General features: G+C 44.3%; 1 pseudogene; it reads right to left on the reverse strand.

Annotated features, from left to right (window-relative positions):
- Nucleotides 1–596: 596 nt before the first annotated feature.
- The window catches only part of LOC112224044, a 97,723-nt pseudogene continuing 70,474 nt past the window's right edge, over nucleotides 597–27,845 (reverse strand).

A 27,845-nucleotide genomic window follows, 5' to 3' on the forward strand; every position in this document is an offset into this window, starting at 1 on the left:
GTCACTCAAACTCTGCTTTTAACAGAGGTTACACACATTAACGTCAGTCCGGGGGATCCCCCAGCAGGCCTCACTCTAGCCACATGGATCCAGCGTTCAAATGTTCTCGTTGTGCTGCATGTCAGAGGCTGTATAAAGATACTAACAGAACAGGGATGGCAGAGCAGATAAGCAGCGTCACAAACACTCACACCACCGCTGCCGCTTCTCGCATGCCATGGCTGTTCCCTGCTTTGTGATGTGTGAAGCTGTCAGATTAAGAGGGCCTATCAGGGAACTGTCTGTGTGACTGTTGGGCCTGACAAGGCGTGTGATGGGGGACATTTACATTTTAGTAATTTAGCAAACGCTCTAATGAAGAGCAACTTATAGTTAGTGCCCTCATCTTAAGATAGTTAGATGGGACAACCACATATCTCAGTCATAGTAAGTATATTTTTCCTAAAAGTAACCATCAGCATAGTAAGCTCTCGTAGAAAGAAAACAAAAATATATATATTTTCGAGTGTTATTTCACAAGGTTGTTATTTTGTATTATTATTATTTGGGTGGGCTGCTGTGGGAATATTTAATATACTCTTTGAAGAGGTAGGTTATCAGACTTGCAAGGACTTTGCTGTCCCAGGTTCAGGAGGGAGCTGGTTCCACCATTGGGGTGCCAGGACAGAGAAGAGTTTTGATGGGCTTGAGCGCAATCTGCCCTCCCGTAGGGGCAGTAGGGCCAAGAGACCAGGGGTGGCTTAACAAAGTACTCGGGTTGTGGTGTAGGGTTTGAGCCTAACCTGAAGGTAGGGAGGGTCAGTTCCTCTTGCAGCTCCGTAGGCAAGTACCATGGTCTAGCATTGACTGGAAGCTAGTGGAGTGTGAAATTGGAGCGGGTGACATGGGAGAACATGGGAAGGTTGAACACCAGGTGGGCTGTGGTGTTCTGGATAAGTTGCAGGGGTTTGATGGCACAAGTGGGGAGCCCAACCAACAGCGAGTTGCAGTAGTCCTGACGGAAGATGACAAGGATTAGGACCTGGGGCACTTCCTGTGTGATGTATGGTCGTACTCTACGGATGTTGTAGAGAACAACAGGGAGTTGTCCAGGGTCATGACAAGTTTATTTGTAATCTGGAAGGGGGACACCGTGGAGTTGTCAACTGTGATGAAGAGATCTTGGAGTTGGCAGGTCTTCCCCGGGAGGTAGAGCATTTTCATCTTGTTGAGGTTGAGCTTGAGGTGGTTTGCCGACATCTAAGCTGAGATATCTGCCAGGCACGCAGATGTGTGTCACCACCGGAGTGGGAAGGATGGGAAGGAAACTTTTTTCGGAGTCACCCGCATAGCAATGATTAATAGCGATCATGTGTGGATATGACAGAGGTGAGTAATTTGGTGTATGGAGAGAATGGGAGAAGGCCTAAACCAAGCCATGGGGGGACAACGGTAGTGAGAGCATGTGGTGCAGACACAGATCCTCTCCACATCAACTGATAATGGCCTTCCAGGTAGGATGCAATCCAAGAGTGTGCAGAACCTGAGACACCCAGCCCTGAGAGGGTGAAGAGGAGGAGCTAACGGTTCATGGTGTCGAAGGCAGTGGATAGATCTAGGATGATGAGGACAGAGAGTCAGCTTTGGCAGTGTGCAGGGCCTTCATGACACAGATTAGAGCAGTCTCGGTTGAGTGACCCATCTTGAAGCCTGACTGCTTAGGCTCAAGAAGATCATTCTGAAAGAGATAACGAGAGAGTTGGTCAGAGAAAGCATGCTTAGGTGTTTTGGAAAGAAAAGATAGAAGGGATACGGATCTGCAGTTTTTTCACATCAGAGGGGTATGGTGTTGGTTTCTTGAGGAGGGGAGCGACTCTGGACATTTTGAATTCATTTTGAACCAGTGGCCAGGGATGAGTGGATGAGGGAAGTGAGGAGTGGGAGAAGGTTTCCAGAGATGGCCTGGAGAAGGAAGGAGGGGATGGGGTCAAGCGGGCAGGTTATCGGGTGGCCAGACATCACCAATGGTATTCACTAAATTGATGGATTATATTTAGGAGGAATCACAGCTTTGTCATTCAAATGTTTAAAACCTGTTAAGCTTCCCCCCTACTTTTTCTGAAATTCTGTTAAAAATCGCGCAACATTTTGGCGTCCTGCTACTCAGGCCAGGAATATAGTATATGCATATGATTAGTATGTGTGGATAGAAAACACTCAGACGTTTCCAAAACTGTTTAAATCACGGCTGTGACTATAACAGAACGTCTGTTTCATCGAAAAGCGCAGGAAAATCTGATCACTGGAGATGGAAAAAAGTATCCATGCGCCACTCCCATGAATTGTTAAAGGTGAACCGTAATATATTTGGCCAAGCTTGCAGTACCTACAGCTACCACAGGATCTATAGAGTCTCCTCATTTGAATCTGAATTGATTCTTGGTAGATCCGCCCAAAGGGAACCGATTCTCTCCGACCACCGACCCGAGGCATTGTCTGCCTTTTTCTCCGGACATTTTTTCCACACGGCAGGCTATCGAATTTACATCGCCTCCTGATGATTTTTATAGCTTATTAACGTGTAGTTATACCTAAAGTTGCATTAGAAAGGTATTTCGAAGTGTTTTGTAAAAGTTTATCGTCGAATTTTTAACTTTTAAAAAATGACGTTACGTTATGAAACGCTCTTTTTTCCGTTTTCCACACAGTCTTCATAGATCGATATCTAGGCTATATATGGACCGATTTAATCCAAAAAAAGACCCAGTATTGATTATGGGACATCAAGGTGTGCAAAGAAAGAAGATGGTCAAAGGTAATTAATGTTTTATATTTTATTGTGCGGTTTGTGTAGCGCCGACTATGCTAATTCTTTTGTTTACATGCCCTACGGGTCTTTTGGGGTGTTGCATGCTATCAGATAATAGCTTCTCATGCTTTCGCCGAAAAGCATTTTAAAAATCTGAAACGGTGGCTAGATTCACAATGACTGTAGCTTTATTTTAATACCAAACATGTGTATTTTAATGAACGTTTGCGTTTTAACTAATACCATTAGCATATAGCGTCGCGCATGTGCATTTCTAGAGCTCTAGGTGAGACGTCTGCGTCTCAAGTAAGCTCAAGAGGTTAAATATGTGATAAGGCCACACAGATAACCAGAGTTAATTACAGACACCTGTGATAATCTGATGTACCCAAAAGGGCCACTAAATGTCTTGTGATAGATGACATAAAATCCTTAAAAGATACCAACATTCTGGTAGTTTACTGGTTCGAACGTTTCCAGTAGTATACCCTCCCTTTGCAACCTCAAATAGGTCCTCTGGAAGTTTCGTTTTCTTCCATTTTCACTCAGCTGCCCGCAGTCCTGTTCTGTGTGCCACGCAATGTGCCATGGAGCAGGAGGGGAGGGCCGAGCCGGCCAGGAGTAAATGGGATAGTGCGAGTCATAGGATGCGGAATGGGAGGAGAGTAGTGTCGTAGGGCTGAAGGTAAACTAGTGGTTAATGCATTGAGCCATTAACTAAAAGGTCACTAGTTTGAATACCCGAGCCAATAAAGTAAAAAATATGTTGATATGCCCTTGAGCAAGGCATTTAACCTTACCTTAAACACTTTTCAACGTTTGACGTTGACATTTGCAACAACTTCAAAATTTGACTTTTGAGAAACATGGATGAACGTCTAGTTCTTACTTGAGACTGTGAGAGCTAGTTGTACATTGGACACCTGGATCTGACTCTACAGGTGCACAGTGAATACTGAACCCTGTGTGTGCGTGCTTGCGTGTGTGGGTGTGGTGTGTGTTTGCATTCATGTACAGTATATGTGTGTGTTGGTGTTACGGTCTAATGTGGAGATTTGTGATTTGAAGAGAGTGCAGCTGACACAATCAGCACCCAATAGTAATATGAACCTCCTGCTTTACGTAATGCCTATTTCCTGTATTAATTATGAGTGTGACCTGTAATCATGTTTTATGTTATTTATTTGACGGCACTGTGCACCTCTATGGACCTTTAACTAAACCTTTAAGGTTGAACACGTCTATGTTGTCTACTTTATCTGTATGGCACCCAATCAGCAGTAGTGTCTAGTGCTGCGTATCCAAGGCAGGATGTTGGATAAGACCATATGCACTCCTAGAACTGAGAGAGAGAGAGAGGCTCAACAAGGATAATTAAAGCCATGCATTCCGGTGGTCTGTTTCACCTGACAAATTATGAAAGGCTTTATTAGTGGAGCGCTGAGCTGCTTTCTTCTCCTGTTCTCTGCTGAGCCAGACATATGCTGTTAAAATAACAGTTTGAAAACCAAACGAGTGGGGAGGTAATTGTTATTCTAATGTCTTTCAGCAACGAATGACAAACAGAGAGAGACAGAGAGTGAAAGAGAGAGAGATGCATTGGGATTTAAGTAAAAGAAAGAGACGCTGCTTGAATTCCAATGACAGAGGGAGAGATAATGAGATTTAATGTGACACGAAAGAGAGATAGATTGAACAAAGGTACTCGGCCGATCTGAGCGGCTACGTTAGAGGTCAACTTACCCCACGCACATATGCATGTATGCACGCAAGCAAACATACACATGCACGTACATACACACACACACACACACACACACACACACACACACACACACACACACACACACACACACACACACACACACACACACTTTCATGACCACCTATGTGGGCTGATCTTTGGACAAGCACAGCTACGGCCTTTTAAGGGAATTATATGAAGAGGTGAAGGGTGAAGAGTGAAACAACTCATGTAAATTAATCAACAGTGTATTATTATGTATTATTATTACATCCATATAAGTTTCTCATTTAATGCGATATGCAGAGTGATAACAATAATAAGGAGCATCCTGTGTGCTGGCAGCCCTATAAGTTTGAGTGACAGACTGATATAGCACAGCGATACACTTATTCACTGTGATGGAGAGATTGTCATGCGACGTAACACCAAAGAAAGAGACGCTTCCCTACATTTCCTACATTCCCTGTTTTGCAGACACGGTGCTCTGATGCAAGTTGGGTGACACACAACCACACAGGGAAGTGTAAAGGAGGGAGGAGGAAGGAGTACAGGATGATCAGCTCACCCAGCCCAAGTCTACCCTGCCCATGCTTGTACCTCCTCCTCTCTGGTTCCTGCTACCACCCCTTTGACCTGCACAAAACTGCACCACAATTGTGTTTATTAGGGCACACTATAGAAAAACTTACATTTGTGAATATAACTACTGTTCCCTGAAGGTGGGAATGAGGTATAACATACTATGGGGAGTCAATGACCAATCACATTCACCTGAAGAAAACTGAAATCACGCCCAATGGTCCAATGGATGCTGAGCCTGCCCTCGGAAGCCCCGCCTTCCTGGCAAAAATACCGGGGCTCGCATCCATTTCCTTAATTCAGTACCGCTCTTCAGCAAGCCCAAATCCCATGACGGCATGGGGCCAATAAAAATGATGTTATACCTTGTTCTCTCCTTCAGGGAACAGTAGTTATAACCATAACTGCAAGTTCCCTTTCAGTGGCTCACTCGGTATAACATACTATAGAGAGATACAATCACCCCCCATGCACACACAGGTTCCACCAGCACCTAAAGGGGTTACAGGAGCCACCTTTTTTCCTAATACTTACCAGAGAAGCCTGAACTGTCAAAGTCCCATTTAGGGAACCAAAACCTGCTGAAACTTTGCTATGCGCACTGACATGCTGCCACTGCAGCTCAAGTCCAACCCCACGGTTCCAAGAACAATATTTACCTTGCAAGCCTGAAATGTCAGTACTCGTACAAGGAACCGCAAGTCCAAAACAACAGAACATCTGTCATGACTTGGTAAAGCAAACACACGCGCGGCATAGCATCAACCAGAGTCAATGAACCATGGCAGCTCGAGGCTCAAACACACAGAAACCTGGAAACTGTGTACTCGTGCGCTGCCATGGCAGCCCAAGGGAATTGTGGTAACCCGGATAAATGAGCAACCTGCACACTGCCTTACACCCACTTCTGGACCCAGCCAAAAGAATACTATGAGCCAAGTAATAAAGCAATACAATCTCATAAAGGTATGTTCGGAACCCCAACTCGCTGCAGCACAGATATCACCAATTGTCATGCCCCTGAACTATACACAAGCAGCCGCCACACCCAGAGTGGAGTGATCACGCACATCAATAGCCAACCCTTGTCCCTTGCTGTCATACTCCACAATCCAACGATCCAGGTCGGCGCCATAGGCTTAGACACTGGTCTGAGCTGACACATTCCTTTCAGGAACCGCACCACCAGAGGATGAGACCCTGGTGAGACCCTAGAGCTGACAATCCCTACATTACATGACAAGATGGCTGCCATATAAACCTTCAATGTGGAAAAAGAAAGACATTGCTCAAAAACCTGCTGCAAGAACATCAAAATGTCCACCAAAGAGCTCTGAAAAAAATATCTCCTTTAACTTCACACCAACACTCAAATGCCACCACTTATACAGTACCAGTCAAAAGGTTGGACACACCTACTCATTCCAGGGTTCTTTTATTTTTTTAAACTATTTTCTACACTGTATAACAATAGTGAAGACATCAAAACTATGAAACAACACAAATGCGACTAATTTCAGGAAACTAGGCATATGTCACGCATCACTATTTCATAGTGGAGCCATTTGAACATAAACTTTTTTCTTTTTTTTTGCCAGAAATTCGTTCTGGAACATGTGAACTTTCATGTCCCTTAATAACAAACGTGTATGCCATCTGTAAATACCAATACAATTGGTAAATTATGAGCCTAGTTAGTTTAGCCACAGAAAAAGTCAGCAAACTTCCCGCAAGCCATGATTGGCTGAGCTAATGAGTGGGCTGGACATGCCGATGAGAGATGAGTTCGGATTGGTCTGCCATGTAGCACACTTCTGTCACTTCTATTTGAGCTGGTCCGTATGTGTAGGTAATCCTGTCTAACGCTGCTTAAAATATATATATATTGCGTAGTAGAACTACATAAGTGTTGTTCTGCACTTTCTGGAGGACTGAGTTTTGACATCAGTGCAATTAGAGTACGATAACTAAGGAGATGGAGAAAACACCTGTCTACGGATTAAATCTTCAAACTAAGTAAGGGCAACAATGGCATCCATGACAGGGAGAAGTGTCCATTCCATGTATATGGGTAATATATGGGTAAGAGTCTCACATGCTACATTTTCAGAAATTTACACTTTTCTAATTTTGACAGTCTTGCTCGCGAGCTAACGTTAGGTGTATGATCTGTGTAGTGACATTATTCGTACCTCAGAGCCATTTGCTTTGCTAGTTAGAGCCTAATGTTAAATAGCTAACATTGAACCTGGTTGGTTAGGTTGGTTAGCAACCTGCAGATTCATGCAGGGTAGTATCATCATGAGTTGGGATTATAGTTCATTGTTAACCTAGCTAGCTAGCTACATGACTTAACAAAAGACTCCACTGTGCAAGTAACCATTTCAATAGAATGTCACTGCGACAACTGTTGATAGATGTAGCTGGTATCTACTCCGATTTCAGAGCATTCTCGTCTGAGTGTGGGCAGAGCAGAGAATAACTGACAAAGTATCAAACGATCAACACTCATTGAATATGGCTAGTGTCAGTAAACGTTGGCAAAAAATAGTAAAATGTTGCCAGCAGCACAGTTGCAGTCACCAACGATCTGGATAACATAAAAACAGCTCTGCTAGGACAAGTAAAATGGTCAGAGTGAGCCGTTCTGTCATTTGTGTCTGGAAGTAGCTAGCAAGCTAGCCAACGTTAGCCAGTTAGCTCGGGTGCTTGACTGCTGTTGTTAGGGGGGGTTAAAGCTTAAGAGGGTGTGAATGATTCTGAATGGATGTAGACAAAGATGAGCTCATCAAAAGGTATCAAAACATTCAAATTTTCTCAAAAGTAAGGATACAAGTTTATTTAATTTCAAAGCTGAATTACTTTTCCATTGTTCCTCAACTGTAATGTATGCTATACCATTTTCAAGCTCTTAGTCTCTACTTTTATCCAATGTAAAAACACCATTTCAAATTTTGCTACATAAGACTGAATCGAGCCGGTCGGTCACATATGGAATCATCTAGTGTTAAACAAATAAAAATATATTTTATATTTGACATTCTTCAAAGTAGCCACCCTTTGTCTTGATGATAGCTTTGAACACTCTTGGCATTCTCTCAACCAGCTTCATGAGGTAGTCACCACGAAGGCATTTCAATTAACAGGTGTGCCTTGTTAAATGTACATTTCTGGAATGTTTTTCCTTCTGAATGCATTTGAGCCAATAATTTCTGTGATTGTTGTGATTGTGATTGTGATTGTGTTGTGAAAAGGTAGAAGTGGCATTAAGAAGATAGCCCTATTTGGTAAAAGACCAAGTCCATATTATGGCAAGAACAGCTCAAATATGCAATGAGAAATGACAGTCATCATTACTTAAGACATGAAGGTCAGTCAATCAGGAAAAATACAAGAACTTTGAATGTTTCTTTAAGTACAGTCGCAAAACCATCAAGCGCTACGATGAAACTGGCTCTCATGAGGACCTCCACAGGAAAGGGAGACCCAGAAATTGCAGCCCAAATAAATGTTTCACAGAGTTCAAATTGAAGACACATCTCAACATCAATGTACAATGGAGACTGTGGGAATCAGGCTTTCATGGTTGAACTGCTGCAAAGAAACCACTACAAAAGGACACCAATAATAAGAAGAGACTTGCTTGGGCAAGAAACACGAGCAATGGACATTACACCGGTGGAAATCTGTCCTTTGGTCAAATGAGTCCAAATGTGATATTTTTGTTTCCAACCGCCGTGTCTTTGTGAGATGCAGAGAAGGTGAACAGAGGATCTCCACATGTGTGATTCCCACCGTGAAGCATGGAGGAGGAGGTGTGATGGTGTCTGGGTGCTTTTCTGGTGACACTGTCTGTGATTTATTTTGAATTCAAGGCACACTTAACCAACATGGCTACCACATCATTCTGCAGCGTTAAGCCATCCAATCTGGTTTGCTCTTAGTGGGACTGTCATTTATTTTTCAACAGGACAATGACCAAAAAACACACCTCCAGGCTGTGTAAGGGCTATTTGACCAAGAAGGAGTGCTGCCATCTTCCCACAAAAGATGACCTGGTCTCCACAACCACCCAACCTCAACCCAATTGAGATTTTGTGGGATGAGTTAGACCGCAGAGTGAAGGAAAGGCATTGCTCAGCTTTTGTGGGAACTTTTTGAAATGCATTTCTTATGAATCTGGTTGAGAGAATGCCAAGAGTGTGCAAAGCTGTCATAAAGGCAAAGGGTGACTACATTGAAGAATATATTTGAATTTGTTTAACACTTTTTTTGTTACTACATGATTCCATATGTGTTATTTCATAGTTTTGTTGTCTTCACTATTATTCTACAATGTAGAAAATAGTAAAAATAAAGAAAAATCATTTAATGAGTAGGTGTGTCCAAACTTTTGACTGGTACTCAAATTCAAGCTTTTAGGGGCCAAACCCACGGTTGAGGGTGCCAAACTCTTGCGCCTGGGACAATAGATCCCGATGACACGGAACCCTCCATGGGTCCCCGTCCAACAGGCGGATGATCTCTGGGAACCAGGGTAGCCATCAGAATCAACAAGAGATGCTCCTGACGGACCCTCACCAAGGTTGCCTGAATCAGGTCCACTGTTGGAAACACATAGAGCAGGGTCCAAGGCCACTGAAACGCAAAAGCATCAGCTCCCAACACAGTACCCAGATCCCATATTGAGAAGAACAGATGACAATGCTCCTTTTATTGAGATGCACAGAGAGCTACGTCGAACCGGTCCCATATCTGGGCAACTACTGAGGGATCTAGTCTCCATTCCGTAGAGATAGGAGACCACCCCCTCAAAAGTAGATCTGCATTGACATTGAGAGATCCGGGGAGAAACGTTGCCAATCCATATGAGCAGATAAAAGGAAAGGTTTAGGAGAGAGAGACACTGCATCCCCGTCTGCATGTTGATGTACTCCACCACCGTCTTATTTTAGGACCTTACCAACACATGCTGGCCCTCCAACATCAGAAGAAAAAGCCTCAGCATCTGCAAAACAGTCAGTAGCTCTCGCAAATTGATATGCAGCCCCCTTTGCGCTGTTGACCAAGTCCCTCTTTCCGAGTAGCCCACACACAATGCTCCCCATCCCAGTAAGGATGTTTCAGTCATGGTCACGCTGCGGGACAATGCCCGGCCCATAATAACCCCCTGCAACAGCAGTCATGGTTCTCTCCAAGAAGTCAACGCCCTTAGGCACGACGGGGACAGGCGATAGAGATCAGAAACTGCGAGGCCACACCAACGAAATGAAACCTCAAACTTTCTGTGGGGAGGATGTATAGCCACATGAAAACACTCATCCATCAGATCTATGGATGTTAACCAATCGTTGGGACACACCGACTGCAATAGCTGGCGAGGTGTGAGCATTTGAACTTGCAAACCTTGAGGTGCTTGTTTAAAACAGTCCAGGATGGGATGAAACATTCCATTGCTCTTAGGAACTAAGAAGTACCAGCTGTACCAACCGCTCGGTAGTTCTGATATAGGGAACACATGAAAAGTGTGCTTTTGAAGGAGAGAAGAATCCTCCTCTCTCAAGACAGGCACCAGGACCTCAAGGACCAATGAAGAAATGACGCCACAAAAAGGAGGACACACAGCAAACTGCAGACTGTACCCCCTCATCACCGTCCTCATCACGCATGGTGAAACTGCACATGCACACCAATGGACGGAACATGCTGCCAGTCTCTTATACATTCTCTCCTGAAGTGATAAATTATCACTGAGGTAATTTGTTTTCTTTTTTCATATCCACCACCCTTGTGTGTCTGAATATGGGGAAGGAACTGTGTTTATTATGCCTACACCTGGACAACACCGCACTCTCAAAACCCCTGAACAACGTGTTTCCGTGGTTCCGCCATTCTGATACACGGCCCACACCGGGTTCGGGGACTTCGGCAACCAGAAACGTGCCCCCATTGACAGAGCCACTTGGGAGAACTATAGCTACAGTAAATGCTTGGGTAGGAGGGCCCAGAGAAAATGCCCCATCCGCCGGCCTCCCGCTAGGGTTGCGAAGTCTGCTCCTTCCCCTGCACCATGGAGAATCAGTTTTCACCCACTTTCCTTTGACCCTGCACGGTGTCTGTGCTAAAACATCCGCTGCTGCCCAGAAGCACCAAGATGGTCAAAAAACCATCCTTGAAGTTGTCCCCTAGCAACCGGCCTCTGGCCTGGACTCTTTCTTTCATGCCTTGGAAACTGCTGAGCCGCCCACCAAAAAGGATTTTCATGGGAGAAAGACCTGTAGAGCTGCAATGTCCTCGAAATGGGCCTGTAAGGACTCCATAGCCGAGCCAAAGAACCTTGTTGGTGAACCTGGTTCATCTAAATACATCTGCCTGTCCCTCTAAGGAATCAAATCCTAAACCTGGTCAACTTTGTCTAACTAATATGTTATTTATTCGGAAGCACCGTGCTAGGATTAGCCCCCTTGTAAACTTCTGGAGCTAAGTAACTCAACAGTTTTCCATCCATCAGCAGAATGCAAAGGAATCCCTCCTCCTCCATACCCTCTATATTCGTGATCTCACCATAACCTGGTAGTACCAGCTTGGCTGAATGAGGGGAATCCCAGGTCGCCTTTAGCTCATCTGAGAAATATTTCACCTGAAATATTTAATGGGTAAGCAACGCTTGACCGCTGCAGGGACATGTATCTTCCCTCAAACCTGGAGGAACGCCGCTACGGGGGAGAATATGGCCAATCCGCCCTCAGGTGATATGCCACCTTACAACACAGCTCAATTTAAGGCATATTAACCACTAATGGTTTACTTTCCCCAGCCAAACCAGTCATTCAATTTACACTTTGAAAACTCTCCAGAGCCCACCAGGGATAGTATACCATCCCAGGAATCTGGACACTGCCAAAGAAGCCGGAATGAGCCTCCCTCGGCTGGGAAGACACCCCTATCAACTCCAACCACCACTTCTGCTCTATCCTGGCATCAGACAACCCAATTTCTGAGATTGCTTCATCGGAAGATCCTTCGTCCAGCAGGCCCAATCTTTCTCACAAAGTCACATGAACTGGTCTGAGCCAAAGCCTCCTGAGCATGTTTCCACCCTATGCAAAAAGGACAGCACTCGTGAGTATCATTCATTTTCACTGTGAAACCACAAGCCCTGGTGCACGGGTCAGAGGTTCAAACTCAGCTGGTTAGCCTTTTTGAAACGTACTCTTACCACTGGCCGTTTTACTCAAAGAAGGAAGCACTGGCTACACAAGCAGAGCAGAAAGTGGTGGGTTTTTAGCAAACACAAATCCTACCCAAGGGAGGAAACATTAGCAACACAAGCAGAGCAGAAAGTTGTTACATTTTAGCAAACACAAAAAACAATACCAAGACCAAAAACATCTAGGGGGATGAGCACGCTATACCCACTAACAGACATCTAAGTCGGAGTTGTCATGACGTTGCCCTCTTTGGGTACAGTGAGGCACCATTCCCCTCTCTCTGCTCCTACAACCAGGCTGGGAGATCGTAAATTCCTGAGGAGAGGATCTCCTCATGTCCACACAGTATATAGACCATGAGTTTTCATAGAGAACAAAGGAATTTCTTCCACATCACAGAACTTGAGGTCCGAACAACATTTAAGGTATAAAGAAGGTATAAAAGAATGGTGAAGAATCCAGCTACGAACTGGTCCATTTGGTACATTTTGGTGAAGCTCATGGGAGACGGTGCGGCCACATTACCATAACGCTGTTTATATAATAGCCTCAGATATGAGGTTTACATCTAATTGTTGTATAAGATGAATGAGTCAGTATGATACTGTTTGTAAAATTGTGTAATGTGATTTTGGACTGTTTAATGAAGGAAACTCCAATTCCCTTTTGAGTTTAACTAAATCAGAGGACCACCCATGAGCCCAGTTAGGGTTGGGCATCCTGGGACAGGCCTTTTTCTGCAATTCCGAATAAAACCCCAACTTTGAGAAGTTCTCAGGAGACCATGTTTTTCTCCATCATGAGGGGACAAAGGTTGCAGACCATTGCTGAATATTTTAACCATACCACGTGGTTAAACTCTTAGGCTATCGATACCGACAGAATAAGAAAAGTCTTTGATATTAATTACTAGTCTGCAGCTAGGAATTCGGTATCATTGAACGCGAAGAAAGACAACTGCCGAAACATCCATTCTACAACAACATGAATGAATGCCGCTCTGAACTATCCCCTCTAACAGACTGAGTGAGTATTCATGTGCAAAGGATTGGCATTTCAATTGTTATAATCATTAACTCCCCCACTTCCCTTTTGTCTAACAAGCCGCCATGCCAGTTTTCCCTATCATTTCTTGTAACCATATTTACTTTGTTTGTTTGTTTATGCATTTCTGTGAATGACTTAGTTAGTAAATAAATGATTTAAGACAATTAATGTATGGATGACTAATAGTGAAGACTGGGTTCGTGCAGATAACTAACAATTTATGACGTTTGGAATGAGACTAACGTAAGGTAAAGTAAATAATTCATTAATTCGAAGACTAATTGATCAGATATAAAATATCTGTAAGGTTATATTAGGAAATTATAACTTTGTAATCTGAATATTTTCCTTGGTGCCCCGACTTCCTAGTTAATTACAGTTACATGATTAATCAGTTTAATCTAATTACAGAAAATCTTTGATAAAACTAAAAGTCTTCATTTAATGATAGTAAAGACACGACAGAGTCGAATCTTGTCGTCTTTGTGTCCTTGAAAAGTTTGTAAGTTGCGGGACACATTCTTCCTTCAGGCGAGCTGAAAAGCAATGAATTGAGGAAATAGATGCGAGCCTCGGTATTATAACCAGGAAGGCGGGGCTTCCGAGGGCGGGCTGGGTATCTATTGGCTCGTTGGGAGAGATTTCAGTTTTTCTCAGGTGAATATGATTGGTTGTTGACTCCCCATAGTATGTTAAACAGAGTGACCGGCTGAAAGGGAACAAAGCAGGCATTTCTTATTGGACAAGTTCAAGTAGTAAGTCCTTGTTTCAGTCTGGTTTGGGCTGTTTTCTTCTGACTTGGGCCTACTGATCACAAACCAGCGATTCCTCCCATTGTATATGTACATGTACATTTCTTGACATCTCTCCTTTTCTCTCTCCCTCTCTCTCTTTCTCCCAACCTCCCCTGCAAGTGTCTATATCTCCTATAACTATTTCCCTTTACTCTCTTTCCTTCCTCTCTCCTTTCCTTTCCTTTCCTCCTTCCCTCCTCTCCCTCCCTCCCTCCCTCATTTTCTCCTCCCTCCTTCACTCTCTCCCTCTTTCCTCCAGTTCCACCCCCTAACCCCCTCTCTGAGTGATTATGGTTGACGTGTCTTGGCCTATCCCCTGGGATCCTGTGCTGGTGTCATGACTGGCTTTAGATAGGATGATCTAATGGGGTCACGCTCCCAGTCAAGAGTCTATTCATAAGAATCAATAAATACGCCAGGAAAGAGGATGATAGCCAACAGACGGAGGGACGTACAGACAGACAGAAAGAGAGACCGACAGATGAATGGACGGATGGACGGACAGCAGACAAACAGTTGGACACAGAGACAGATAGGCAGTAGGTCAGACAGACAGAGGGCCAAACACAGACAGCCATATTCCTTGTGTATGTGTCCTAAAATCAGACGTCAGAACACTGGATTGTCCTCTTTAGAGTGTAAGTTTGACATCTCTGACTGTGTGTGTGTGTCCCAACATAGTGGAGTGTCCAGAAACTGTGAATGTTAGAGAGTTAGTTGTGCACATGTACAGTAAAATAGTTTTAGTCTTCTTTGTTCCATACCGGCTAAGCAGAGTGTGTGTGATTATATGTGTGTGCATGTGTAAGTATGAGTATGCATGCATGTGTGGAAACTAATTCTGGGTTTCAGAGGGACAGTGAAATAAGTCAGGCCCAGCTGATGTGTGTTTACACCACCCAACCCCAAAGGAGGCTGGGTAATTGAGCATGAGCTGAGCAGCAGTATAAAATGTGTTTTACTGTGTGATAAAAAAACGCTTACATTAACGCACTGCCATGAGCCGGCTAGTGTTACTCAAACACACATGCACACACGCATGCACACACACACATACAATGCTTGATGGGATGTGTCTTGACCTACAGTGAATTGGTGCTGATGGGTGCTGCTGAGTATGTCTTCTATCACAAAAATAAATAATTTACAAAACACACACACACATGCAGTATAAAGCTGAAGCGCTGTCGTACATTGCGAACCCAGTTAGCCAGAGGATATTCTGATGTGAAGCATATGATGTTTCTTAGGTAGTCATGAAAGCAATCTGTTTCAATATCAGACACTTTGCAGGAAGGAATGTCAGGATCACAGGAGGTGAGGGCTGCACCCCACCCCTCCAATCCATGTACACTAGGGGTGTGCCAACAAGGCCATACTCGTATTCGTAATCATATCAGTAAATTGACAGTTGATAGTCAGATTGGATCGAATGATACTCGTGATGGGAGAAAAAATAAGTATTTTAACATGCCTAAATAAATGTTGGTAAAAAACCTCCCTGCATATTACTCTGCAGATTAGGAGCAACGCACGGAGGGGTGGGTGATGTGATTTATCATAGTAGCAGGCAGCAGCAATCTAGATGATGAGACCAAAAATATGCGAGGAAAAGTGATCGGGTGAAATTATGAAGCAAGTTGACAGAGAAATACACCTTCACGCTATCCAATCAGAGCAGCAGCATCAACGTACAGTCCACCCTTCACGTTACAGACAGGTAAACTAGCCAGTTGAATTATTTTTACCATGCACACTACTGACTCAGACACTACATTATGGTTTAGAAACTCTGCGACTGAGTGAAATGAGAAAGATGCTTGCTGGCACCCAAAAATAACTTGTTTTCCGATCACAGATAATGACAAAAATCATACATGCATCATTATCGTATGATACTCGTTTTGTTTGACTACTCATCACATCCCTAATGCACGCACACACACACACACACACACACACACACACACACACACACACACACACACACACACACATCAAATCAAATGTATTTAAAAAGCCCTTCTTATGTCAGCTGATATCTCAAAGTGCTGTACAGAAACCCAGCCTAAAACCCCAAACAGCAAGCAATGCAGGTGTAGAAGCACGGTGGCTAGGAAAAACTCCCTAGAAAGGCCAGAACTTAGGAAGAAACCTAGAGAGGAACCAGGCTATGAGGGGGGCAGTCCTCTTCTGGCAGTGCCAGGTGGAGATTATAACAGATGTTCAAGATGTTCAAATGTTCATAGATGACCAGCAAAGTCAAATAATAATAATCACAGTGGTTGTCGAGGGGGCAACAGGTCTGCACCTCAGGAGTAAATGTCAGTAGGCTTTTCATAGCCAATCATTCAGAGTATTTCTACCGCTCACACACACACACACACACACACACACACACACACACACACACACACACAGTATATGGATGCATGTACGCCCACACACACAGTATATGGATGCATGTACGCCCACACAGACACAAACGCATGCACAAACACACACACCTGTCACATAAATAACTTTATAATTTTGATTATAATATAACAACAGGGATGATTATGAAAACAATAGGTTTTGGAGAGGAAAGACAATGGGCTTGGATAAAGATCCCTTTGGAAGGAGCCATAGGTTTGTTTATCCAGAAATGTGTCGACTATGTCAATGTATGTACTGTACAGGGAAGTGTATGTCTCTGTGTGTGTGTCTATGTGTGTATTTGTTTCTGTGTGTGTGAGCGTGCATACACATGCGTGTTGATTATATCCCTGAGGTGATCTCAGTTGCTCTGCTCTGTTGTGTGCTCTTTAATGTACCCATGTAATGGTGTAATGAAAGTTCATGATGAGATCATGTTAACTGCATTATCCAGTCTCCAGAGGACCACTACATGAATAATATATTTTTTTAAATGAGTGAAACTCATTTTGATGCCTAATTATTTCTGGCCTTGACAACCTGGTAGCAGCTCGGCCAGTGAGTGTGTATGTGTGATTGGTTGTGTGTCTGTGTTTGTGGGTGCGTGTATATGTATGTTTGTGGGTGTCGGTGTGTGTTTGTGTAGGTCACCAGCATTACTAAGTAGCTCATCGGTAACAAGGCCTTTCAATACAAGCCGTAATGAGAACATCCACCTCAACTTGGACACCGGAAGAACCATCTGTGTTCGCTTTTGTCTCAACACTTTTGCAGCATTTGTGTACAGAACACAAAAGTAGTTCTAGGGCTCTATTCAATCCGTATCGCGGAAGTTCAGCGTTACAACGTGAATGAAATTGAAAGGCAATGTTCCCACGTTAGCGGAGACTGCATTCACAGTCAATGATGCATATGTCGGCTCAATCGGAAATTACCTTTACATCTATTTCTAGCTAACGTTTAGACGAACAACCAAAGTTAACCTAACTAGTTAATGTTAATTTAGAATTTGTCAATTCCTTTTAAATACTGAATTGATGATCTGGCTAGCCAGCTAATAAGAAATGTTGAAAATTATATTTTTCAATGAATCCATTTTCTTTTAGGGACTAAACAGGGCAAGTAACTTGTTTGCAGGACAAACACTCTTTCTTGTCTGGTGAAATTGTAACATTATTGTAACACATTGTAACATCATTTGATTAAAAATGTTACAAATACAGCTAGCTGTTTTCTGCTTCATGTAGGCTTGCTAGCGAGCTAAGTCATTTGTTGTGCATCCTTAGCAACATTTGAGCCCTTGTGACGTAAAACCATATAAGTGACCGACCGGCTTGTTTCGGTCTATTGTAGCAAAATCTGAAATTGTGTTTTTTAGATTGGATAAAAGTATAGACTCAGAGCTAGAAAATGGTATATCATACACTACAGTTGAGGAACAATGGGAAAGTAATTCTGCTTTGAAAGTTGACAAACTTGTAACCTCACGTTTGAGAAAACGGCCCTTGAATGTTTTGGTAAACCTACTGGAGAGCTCTTCTTGGTCTACACCCATTCAGCATCGTTCACACCCTCTTAAACCTTAGCAACACCCGACTCTTTAAGGATTCACATGTGAGGCCATGTACTAAACAACCAAAGATTTCAAGACTAAAGGCTGGTTTATAGTATGGATGTGTTTGAACATTCCATCTGGAGTGCCAGAGTGCGCTCAGAGTGCGCTCTGGGCATTAGTAAACTCAGAGGGTTGTCAGATTGTCCATTTGTAAATTCAGAGCGTTTCGCTCTCGGAGCGTTCAGAGCGCACACTGGACGCTCTAGCCGAGGAGTAGGGTTTATCCGAAGCATTCTGACCTAACAGCAGTCAACTACCTAAGTTAACTGGCAAACTTGCTTACTACTTCCAGACACAAATGAACAGCTCACCCTGACCATTTTACTCACCCTAGCTGAGCTAGTTAGACTGTTTTTGATATCCAGAGTGTTGGTGACTGTAACTATGCTGCTTTTTTTTTTTCAGACATTCACTGACACTAACCATATTCAACAGGTGTTGAGCATTCGTAAATTCGTCAGTTACGAACGCACCCTACGTCTAATGATAGTTGTCGCAGTGACATCATTCTATTGAAATGGTTACTTGCATATTGGAGTCGTTTGTTTAGACATGTAGCTAACAATGTACCATAATCCCAACTCATAACCTTACTACCATGCATGAATCTGCAGGTAGCTAACCAACCAGGTTCAATGTTATCTAGCTAGCTAATATTTGGCTATAACTAGCAATGCTAAAGGCTCTGAGGTACGGATAATATTCCTAGACAGATAACACACGTAATGTTAGTTGTAATTCTACTATTTGACATCGTTTAAAAAAAGTGCGTTAGAAAGGATTACCTACACATACTGACCAGCTCATGTTATGAACAGAAGTGTGCTACATGGCAGACCAATCTGAACTCATCTCTCGGCATGTCCAGCCCATCCATTATCTCAGCCAATTATGGCTACTGGGAAGTGTCCTGTCTTTTTCCGTGGCTAAATCAACTAGGCTCGTAATTTAACAGTTGTATTTGTAATTACAGATTGCATACAAGTATGTTATTAAGGCACATGAAAGTTCACATGTTCCAGAAGGCATTTCTGCCGAAAAACTAATTTAGAGTTTTTAAAAAAAGTTTACATTCAAATGGCTTTCCTGTGAAGTATTGACGCATGACATACGCCTAGCTTCCTGAAACGAGTCACGTGACATTTTAGATATTTTTATTATAAACATCAAACATCTCTATTTCATATCCACTCTGCTAACCCTCTAGAGTCTAAGCCCTGTCTTTAGCCCTTAAGGTATAAAATATAGAGATATATGAAAGATCAGGAAAAAAAATATTTTTACATTTATTGATACTTCCATTCATTTTTGTTATACTGCTACCGGGACCTTCAGACAAGTCTTGTGGACATCCGGAGTCTCATGTTCGTGAGAGTCTCAGCTGTCCACAGAGAGGTCATGTTTGTGTGTATGTAAGGCAGAACGCAGGACATGAGAAGCAAGTACAGGGTGTGAACCATTTAAAACAGACGGACATGAAACGGAACAGGAACAGCGTCGGGACATAAACACGACACGACAAACAATGCTACCACAGGGAACAACACAGAGAATCATACATATATGTAGGGGCAATCAACAAAGTGAGGGAGTCCAGGTGAGTCCAATGACCGCAGCCCTCCTCAAGACCACCTCCAGGTATCGACGACAAGCGGATCGCCACCGGAACCCGGCTCCCCGGTATTGTCTCGGGCAGAAGGTATGGCTGTCCACCCGGGATCTAACCCTCCGGGTGGAATCCTGCAAACTCTCATCAAACTCCCATCTCCAAAATCTTTAGCCCCTCTGCTGTTCATCTTCTGTTGCCCCGGACCCTTCGTATACATCCTACCTTTCATGTGTCCAGAATTAAACCCATCTCTCACAGCCCTTTGTCTGCTGTTTCCAGGTAGGATGCCAGGTGGCGCCCCTAGGGGGAGGGGGATACGGTCTCGCCCTGATCTGTCTCACCTGTCTTTGTGATCCACCTCCTCCAGGTGTCGTCCATCTTCCCCATTATCCCCTGTGTATTTATACCTGTGTTCTCTGTTTGTCTGTTTTGTTTCGTCAAGCCTACCAGCGATTTCCCCTCTGTTCCTGTCTCTTGATTGTTCCTGTTTTCTTGTTTTCCCTGTGTTGATCATTCTGCCTGCCCTGACCCTGAGACTGCCTGCCATCCGGTACCTTTGCCCCACCTATCTGGATTTACTGACCCCTACCTGCCCTTGACCTGTCTTTTGCCTGCCCCGGTTGGATTAATAAACTGTTGTTACTTCAACGTTGTCTACATCTGGGTCTTACCTGAAATGTGACAGTGTAGGCCAAAGTGTTAGACGCTACATACTTTTTTTGTGAGAAGACAGATATTTGGGATCTCTCACGGTCTGACAAAGACTCTACCACCATTCACTGTAGATGCGAAGGGCTATATTGGCGAATATGGTGGATTGAGACACAGTCCATTCAAAAAACATATCTCTACTTTAAACAGACGGATAATGATGGGGATTTTTTTATTATGTTATTTGGATTTCCACTGGGGAAATTGTAGGCCAATGGATAAATTAACTTCTTGGTGACAGTGGCAGTATTTTCACATCCGGATGAAATGCATGCCCAAATTCAACTGCCTGCTACTCATCCCCAGAAGATAAGATATGCATATTAATAGTAAAACACTCGGAAGTTTCTAAAACTGTTTGAATCATGTCTGTGAGTATAACATAACTTATTTAGCAGGCGAAACGCAGAGGACAAACCATTCAGATTTTTTTTTTTTTAGGTCACTCTCTTTTCAATGGGATTTCATTGGGAATCCAGATTTCTAAGGGACCTTCTTGTAGTTCCTATCGCTTCCACTGGGTGTCAACAGTCTTTCGAAATTGAATGAGGTTATTCCTTTGTGTAATGAAGAAGTACGGCCATCTTGAATTAGGGTCACTTGAAGTGTACTGTTAGAGGCGCGTGACCAGAAAGCATGCTTCAGTTTGTTTTCTTCCTGTATTGAACACAGATCATCCCGTCTTCAATTTTATCGATTATTTACATAAAAAAATACCTAAAGTTGTATTACAAAAGTAGTTTCAAATGTTTTAGCAAAGTTTACAGGTAACTTTTGAGATATTTTGTAGTCACGTTGAGCAAGTTGGAACCGGTGTTTTTCTGGATCAAACACGCCAAATTAATGGACATTGTGGATATATATCGACAGAATTAATCGAACAAAAGGACCATTTGTGATGTTTATGGGACATATTGGAGTACCAACAAAAGAAGCTTGTCAAAGGTATGGCTTGAATTATATTTTTATTTCTGCGATTTGTGTTGCGCCTGCAGGGTTGAAATATGGTTTCTCTCTTTGTTTACGGAGGTGCTATCCTCAGATAATAGCATCGTTTGCTTTCACCGAAAAGCTTTTTTGAAATCTGACATGTTGGCTGGATTCACAACAGGTGTAGCTTTAATTTGCTTGCATGTGTGATTTAACGAAAATGAGATTGTTATGGTAATTTATTTGAATTTGGCACTTGTTACGGTTTTCTTCCGTCGAAAGAGAGTCAGACCAAAATGCAGCATGGTTAATTCGATACATGTTTAATAAACGAATAAACACGATAATACAAAAACAAGAAACGGAATGTGAAAAACCTATACAGCCTATCTGGTGAAAACTAACACAGAGACAGGAACAATCACCCACGAAACACTCAAAGAATATGGCATCCTAAATATGGTTCCCAATCAGAGACAACGAGAATCACCTGCCTCTGATTGAGAACCGTCTCAGGCAACCATAGACTATGCTAGAAAACCCCACTAAGCCACAATCCCAAAACCTACGAAAAACCCCCATACATGAACACAACACAAAATAAACCCATGTCACACCCTGGCCTGACCAAATAAATAAAGAAAACACAAAATACTAAGACCAGGGCGTGACAGAACCCCCCCCAAGGTGCGGACTCCCGGCCGCACACCTAAACCCATAGGGGAGGGTCCGGGTGGGCGTCTGTCCACGGTGGCGTCTCCGGCTCGGGACGTGGACCCCACTCCAACCAAGTCTTAGTCCCCCTGTAACGCGTCCTTTGATTGGCGACCCTCGCCGCCGACCTTGGCCTAATAACCCTCACCAAGGACCCTACTGGACTGAGGGCAGCTCGGGACTGAGGTAGAAGCTCGGGACTGAGGGAAGCTCGGGACTGAGGGAAGCTCGGGACTGAGGGGAAGCTCGGGACTGAGGGGAAGCTCTGGATTGAGGGGAAGCTCGGGACTGAGGGGTAGCTCAGGACTGAGGGGTAGCTCAGCACTGAGGGGAAGCTCAGCACTGAGGGAAGCTCAGCACTGAGGGAAGCTCAGCACTGAGAGGAAGCCCAGTACTGAGAGGAAGCTCAGGCAGGTAGTAGGCTCTGGCAGATCCTGGCTAGCTGGTGGTTCTGGCAGATCCTGGCTGACTGGCGGATCCTGGCTGACTGGCGGATCTGGAAGATCCTGGCTGACTGGCGGATCCTGGCTGACTGGTGGCTCTGGCTGCTCTGGCTGATCCATGCAGACTGACAGCTCTGGCTGATCCATGCAGACTGGCAGCTCTGGCTGCTCCATGCAGACTGGCAGCTCTGGCTGCTCCATGCAGAAGGGCAGCTCTGGCTGCTCCATGCAGACTGGCAGCTCTGGCTGCTCCATGCAGACTAGCAGCTCTGGCTGCGCTGAACAGGCAGGAGACTCCAGCAGCGCTGGAGAGGAGGAAGGCTCTGACAGCGCTAAACAGGCGGGAGACTCCGGCAGCGCTGGAGAGGAGAAAGGCTCTGGCAGCGCTAAACAGGCGGGAGACTCCGACAGCGCTAGAGAGGAGAAAGGCTCTGGCAGCGCTGAACAGGCGAGGCGCACTGAAGGCCTGGTGCGTGGTGCTGGCACTGGTGGTACTGGGCCGAGAACACGCACAGGAAGCCTGGTGCGGGGAGCTGCCACCGGAGGACTGGTGTGTGGAGGTGGCACTGGATAGACCGGCCCGTGCAGGCGCACTGGAGCTCTTGAGCACCGAGCCTGCCCAACCTTACCTGGCTCGATGCCCACTCTAGCCCGGCCAATACGAAGAGCTGGTATGTACCGCACAGGGCTATGCACCCGCACTGGAGACACCGTGCGCTCCACAGCATAACACGGTGCCTGCCCGGTCTCTTTAGCCCCCGGTAAGCACAGGAAGTTAGCGCAGGTCTCCTACCTGGCGTAGCCATACTCCCTGTTTGACCCCGCCCCCAATACATTTTTGGGGCTGACTCTCGGGCTTCCATCCGCGTCGCCATGCTGCCTCTTCATACCAGCGCCTCTCCGCTTTCGCCGCCTGCAGTTCTTCTTTGGGGCGGCGATATTCTCCGGGCTGTGCCCGGGGTCCTTTCCGTCCAATATCTCCTCCCAAGTCCAGAAGTCCTGTGATCGCTGCTCCTCACGAAAACAGGGGAGTTGGCTAAGGTCTGAACCCTGACTCTGCCACACTCTCCCTGAGCCCCCAAGAAATTTTTGGGGCTGACTCTCGGGCTTCCTTGCCAACCGTGTTCCCTCGTATCGCCGGCTCGTATCTCCGGCTGCCTCTGCTCTCCTAAGTGCCTCCACCTGTTCCCATGGGAGGCGATCTCTTCCAGCCAGTATCTCCTCCCAAGTGTAATAACCCTTGCCATCCAAAACGTCTTCCCATGTCCATTCCTCCTTTCGCTGCTCCTGCTGCCGCTGCCTGTCACCACGCCGCTTGGTCCTGGTGTGGTGGGTGATTCTGTTACGGTTTTCTTCCGTCGAAAGAGAGTTGGACCAAAATGCAACGTGGTTAATTCGATACATGTTTAATAAACGAATAAACACGATAATACAAAAACAAGAAACGGAATGTGAAAAACCTATACAGCCTATCTGGTGAAAACTAACACAGAGACAGGAACAATCACCCACGAAACACTCAAAGAATATGGCATCCTAAATATGGTTCCCAATCAGAGACAACGAGAATCACCTGCCTCTGATTGAGAACCGCCTCAGGCAACCATAGACTATGCTAGAAAACCCCACTAAGCCACAATCCCAAAACCTACGAAAAACCCTCATACATAAACACAACACAAAATAAACCCATGTCACACCCTGGCCTGACCAAATAAAGAAAGAAAACACAAAATACTAAGACCTGGGCGTGACAGCGCTCTGCATTTTCCCTGGCTTTTGGCCAGGTGGGACGTCCCACATATACCAGAGAGGTTAAGTGGTTTGCGAGACTTCTTGCAATATTTTAGAGTTTTTAAAAGGCTCACACGGTAAAAAGCATACTGTACACAACTACAGTAAGAATGGATAGACAAGCACTTTTGTATTCTGCTGCAGATGTAAATCTGCGAGATGTCGAATAAAGAAAAACAAAACTAATGGAATGGAAGGGTGGGCAATGAAAGACTGAGGGCTGCGGAGAAATGCTATTTTAAATGTATCGGGAAAAAAAAACTGCGAAAACATGTACAAAAAAGTTACTGTAGAAGACCTGTATCAACCAAGCTAGCTTGCCAGCTAGCTATGGTGTTATGTTGTTCTGTTCTGGCTCGCTTGTGTAACTGACCTGAGCGAAACATATAAATTGACAAGCTCTACATTAAGAAAGTGGTTGCTAGATTAGTCAGGAGAAATGTGTCATTTATATCTATCCACCTGATGATTCATGGCTATTGGTACCTTTACACAGGGAAGAGTGTGTTCCTATACTGTTAGCTACATACCTTAAGGGAACATTTTGACATTTTGTGTACGGTTAGTGAGAAAGTCCACATTGGAAATGTACGGTCCCTTACTAGACGTCCGAAAACGTTTGTAAAATTCGCGGACGGCGTCGGGCCGAGCGGCAGGGCCGGACCTACCGGGAAGTCATCAAATGAACTTTGTCGGACATTCGGTTTCCGTTTTATAAAATAATCAAATTTTGGTCATTTTTCCGCTGTTACGGAAAATCCCACAAGAGGGCATAAGCAATCATATTGCAATTGGACAAAACATCACGAATCACGACGGGGCCTTATCTCGAAAACGGAAAATATTTCGAAGCCGAAACTCGGTGAGCGTAGGTTTGGCATAATGGGCAGTTGGCCCCGAACAAGATGGCGTCTAGGCCTCAACGGTTTTTGAGTTATGGCCATTATTCTGGGATTAAAGGTCCAAAATGAAAATAGAGAAATTATTTTTCCACTTCACGTCAAAGTCAAGGAGCCTCCGGTGTCAATAAAAAAGGAACCAGCCATTTATCTATCGTCATTTAAGAGAAATCGTACAATGAGAGATTGTACGAGATGTTCAAAGATAGGTGTTTTTTTTTCAACAGTTACAGATCCAGTTGCAGGGTGTACATACAAATCTTTTTAAAGTGTGCTGCGGAGCTCTGCGCGATTTCTGTGATTTTCTATGATTTTCTGAAATAACACACACTCACTAAACCCTCCGTAAATAAATCAGTTCTTAACGTAAAGACGTAAAACTCAGGATTCTGTAAAGGCATACCCCAATCAGGATATGAGTTTATTTATAGCTTCCTGTGCCAACCGGAAGTGCCTTAAATGGTGTCACAGTGGCTGTTTCCAAGGGTTAAAAGGTCAGATCTTTTCAAAACTTCATATGTGTGATTAGGCAACCACCATAAACTGTAAGTCAGTCATTTCTCCCAACAGATGTCAACGAAAAGCTCTCTCACACACACACAGCAAGGATGGAGTGACAAAGTGCGGTGCTTAAAGACACAGAGAGCAGGCAATGGCATTACCATAAACCCTAGGCCGTGCCGAGTTCAACGAGATATCCCGCTTGACCGTAGCTCGCTCGGTCTAAGCGCAGCGACCATTAGGAAAGTGGGCCCAAAATGAAGCCTGCCCCACAATGTCATTTGCTTTTGGGTGACAGTGAGAGAACCGTTAGGGTGAGAAGCACAATTCGACCTCAGGTACGTTCCTAAGGTCCTCCCGATCCGTGCAAGCCTAACCTTGACCGTGTGGCATTAACCCTTAACAGTTAAAAGAAGGTGTTTACATCAAACAGTTTGCATTGACTTCTCTCCCCATAGGAATACATTGCCTGCACCCCTAAATTCAACCTGAAGCCTATATGGGTTATGAATGCCGTATGAACCTGTCTTCGGTAACAGTCCATCAGGCCACTATGAGGTCTACTTGTGTTGATTCTAAGCTTCCTGGACCAACCGGAAGTGGTTAAAATCACCCTAAAAGTGTATATCCATACCCCGCCTGCAGTTTGATAGACATAGTGCATTCAACCCTGTGTAAATCAGTCAGTTCTTAACGTAAAGACGTAAAACTCAGGATTCTGTAAAAACATACCCCAATGAGGATATGTGTTGACTTATAGCTTCCTGTGCCAACCGGAAGTGCCATAACTGGTGTCTCAGGGGCTGTTTCGAAGGGTTAAAAAAGTCAGATCTGTCCAAAACTTCATATGTGTGATTAGGCAACCCCCATGAACTGTAAATCAGTCATTTTTCAAATAAAATTTCAAAGGAAAACTAAATCACACAGACACACAACTTGGAAGGAGGGACGTATTGGGGTGCGTAGAGACCGACAGTGCCTGCAATAGTTAGCTTTGTTCGAGCTAAAAAAGAACCGTCAGACCTAGAGTTCCGAAACTTTAGAAACCTGTTCTAGACCTCAGGTCGATAGGGCGTGGTGAGTTAGGTGGCTCTAGAAGGTTCTCGGACCGAGAAACAGCCTCGTACATTTGCAATGATTTCAATTCATTTTGACCATTACAAAAATGACGACATTTAGAAAAGTCTCAGAGACGCAAGGCTAGGTGCATTGAAACCGGCTCGGCCCATAGAGACAGACCCCAACGTTTCTGTCCGATAGCTCATTCAAGGACCCCATAGCAAGGCATGGAAAAAAGTGGATTTTCAGCACCAATTAGGGTTTTACTCGGGCACCGAAGGACCTATCGAGCCGAAACTCGGGATTCGGGGTCGCCTCACATAGGCCTACACATAATGTCCGACCTGGACCCGCAGCTAGAACGTAACTATGTGTTTTACGTTTTTATTATGTTTTAAACCGAAGGCGCTGTGAATTATGGGCCTGCTCTGACATATGTGATAGTTGGCTTCTAAATGAGTTGGAAAAAGTGGGTTTGGTGTCAATTGGTATCAGTTTGGTGTCAGAATGCCATCTAATTGACTGATGGACACTGACTTGCTAGTTGACTTTTGTACATTTGCAATATGTTTAAACGGTTAGGGACCATCACCAAAATGGCATTCTGAAATCAACACAAAATATGGCATCACCATAGTCTCCAGACTGTGCCGAGTTCAATGAGATGCCCCGCTTGACCGTAGCTCGCTCTGAGTGCAGCGACCTTGAAAAAAAGAAGGCCCAAAATGAAGCCTGGCCCTCAATGTCATTTGCTTTTGGGTGACAGTGAGAGAACCGTTAGGGTGAGAAGCACACTTTGACCTCAGGTACGTTCCTAAGGTCCTCCCGATCCTTGCAAGCCTAACCTTGACCGTGTGGCATTAACCCTTAACAGTTAAAAGAAGGTGTTTACTTCAAACAGTTTGCATTGACTTCTCTCCCCATAGGAATACATTGCCTGCACCTCTAAATTCAACCTGAAGCCTATGTGGGTTATGAATGCCTTA

Source organism: Oncorhynchus tshawytscha, linkage group LG03 (assembly GCF_018296145.1).
Source record: "Oncorhynchus tshawytscha isolate Ot180627B linkage group LG03, Otsh_v2.0, whole genome shotgun sequence".
Taxonomy (NCBI): domain Eukaryota; kingdom Metazoa; phylum Chordata; class Actinopteri; order Salmoniformes; family Salmonidae; genus Oncorhynchus; species Oncorhynchus tshawytscha.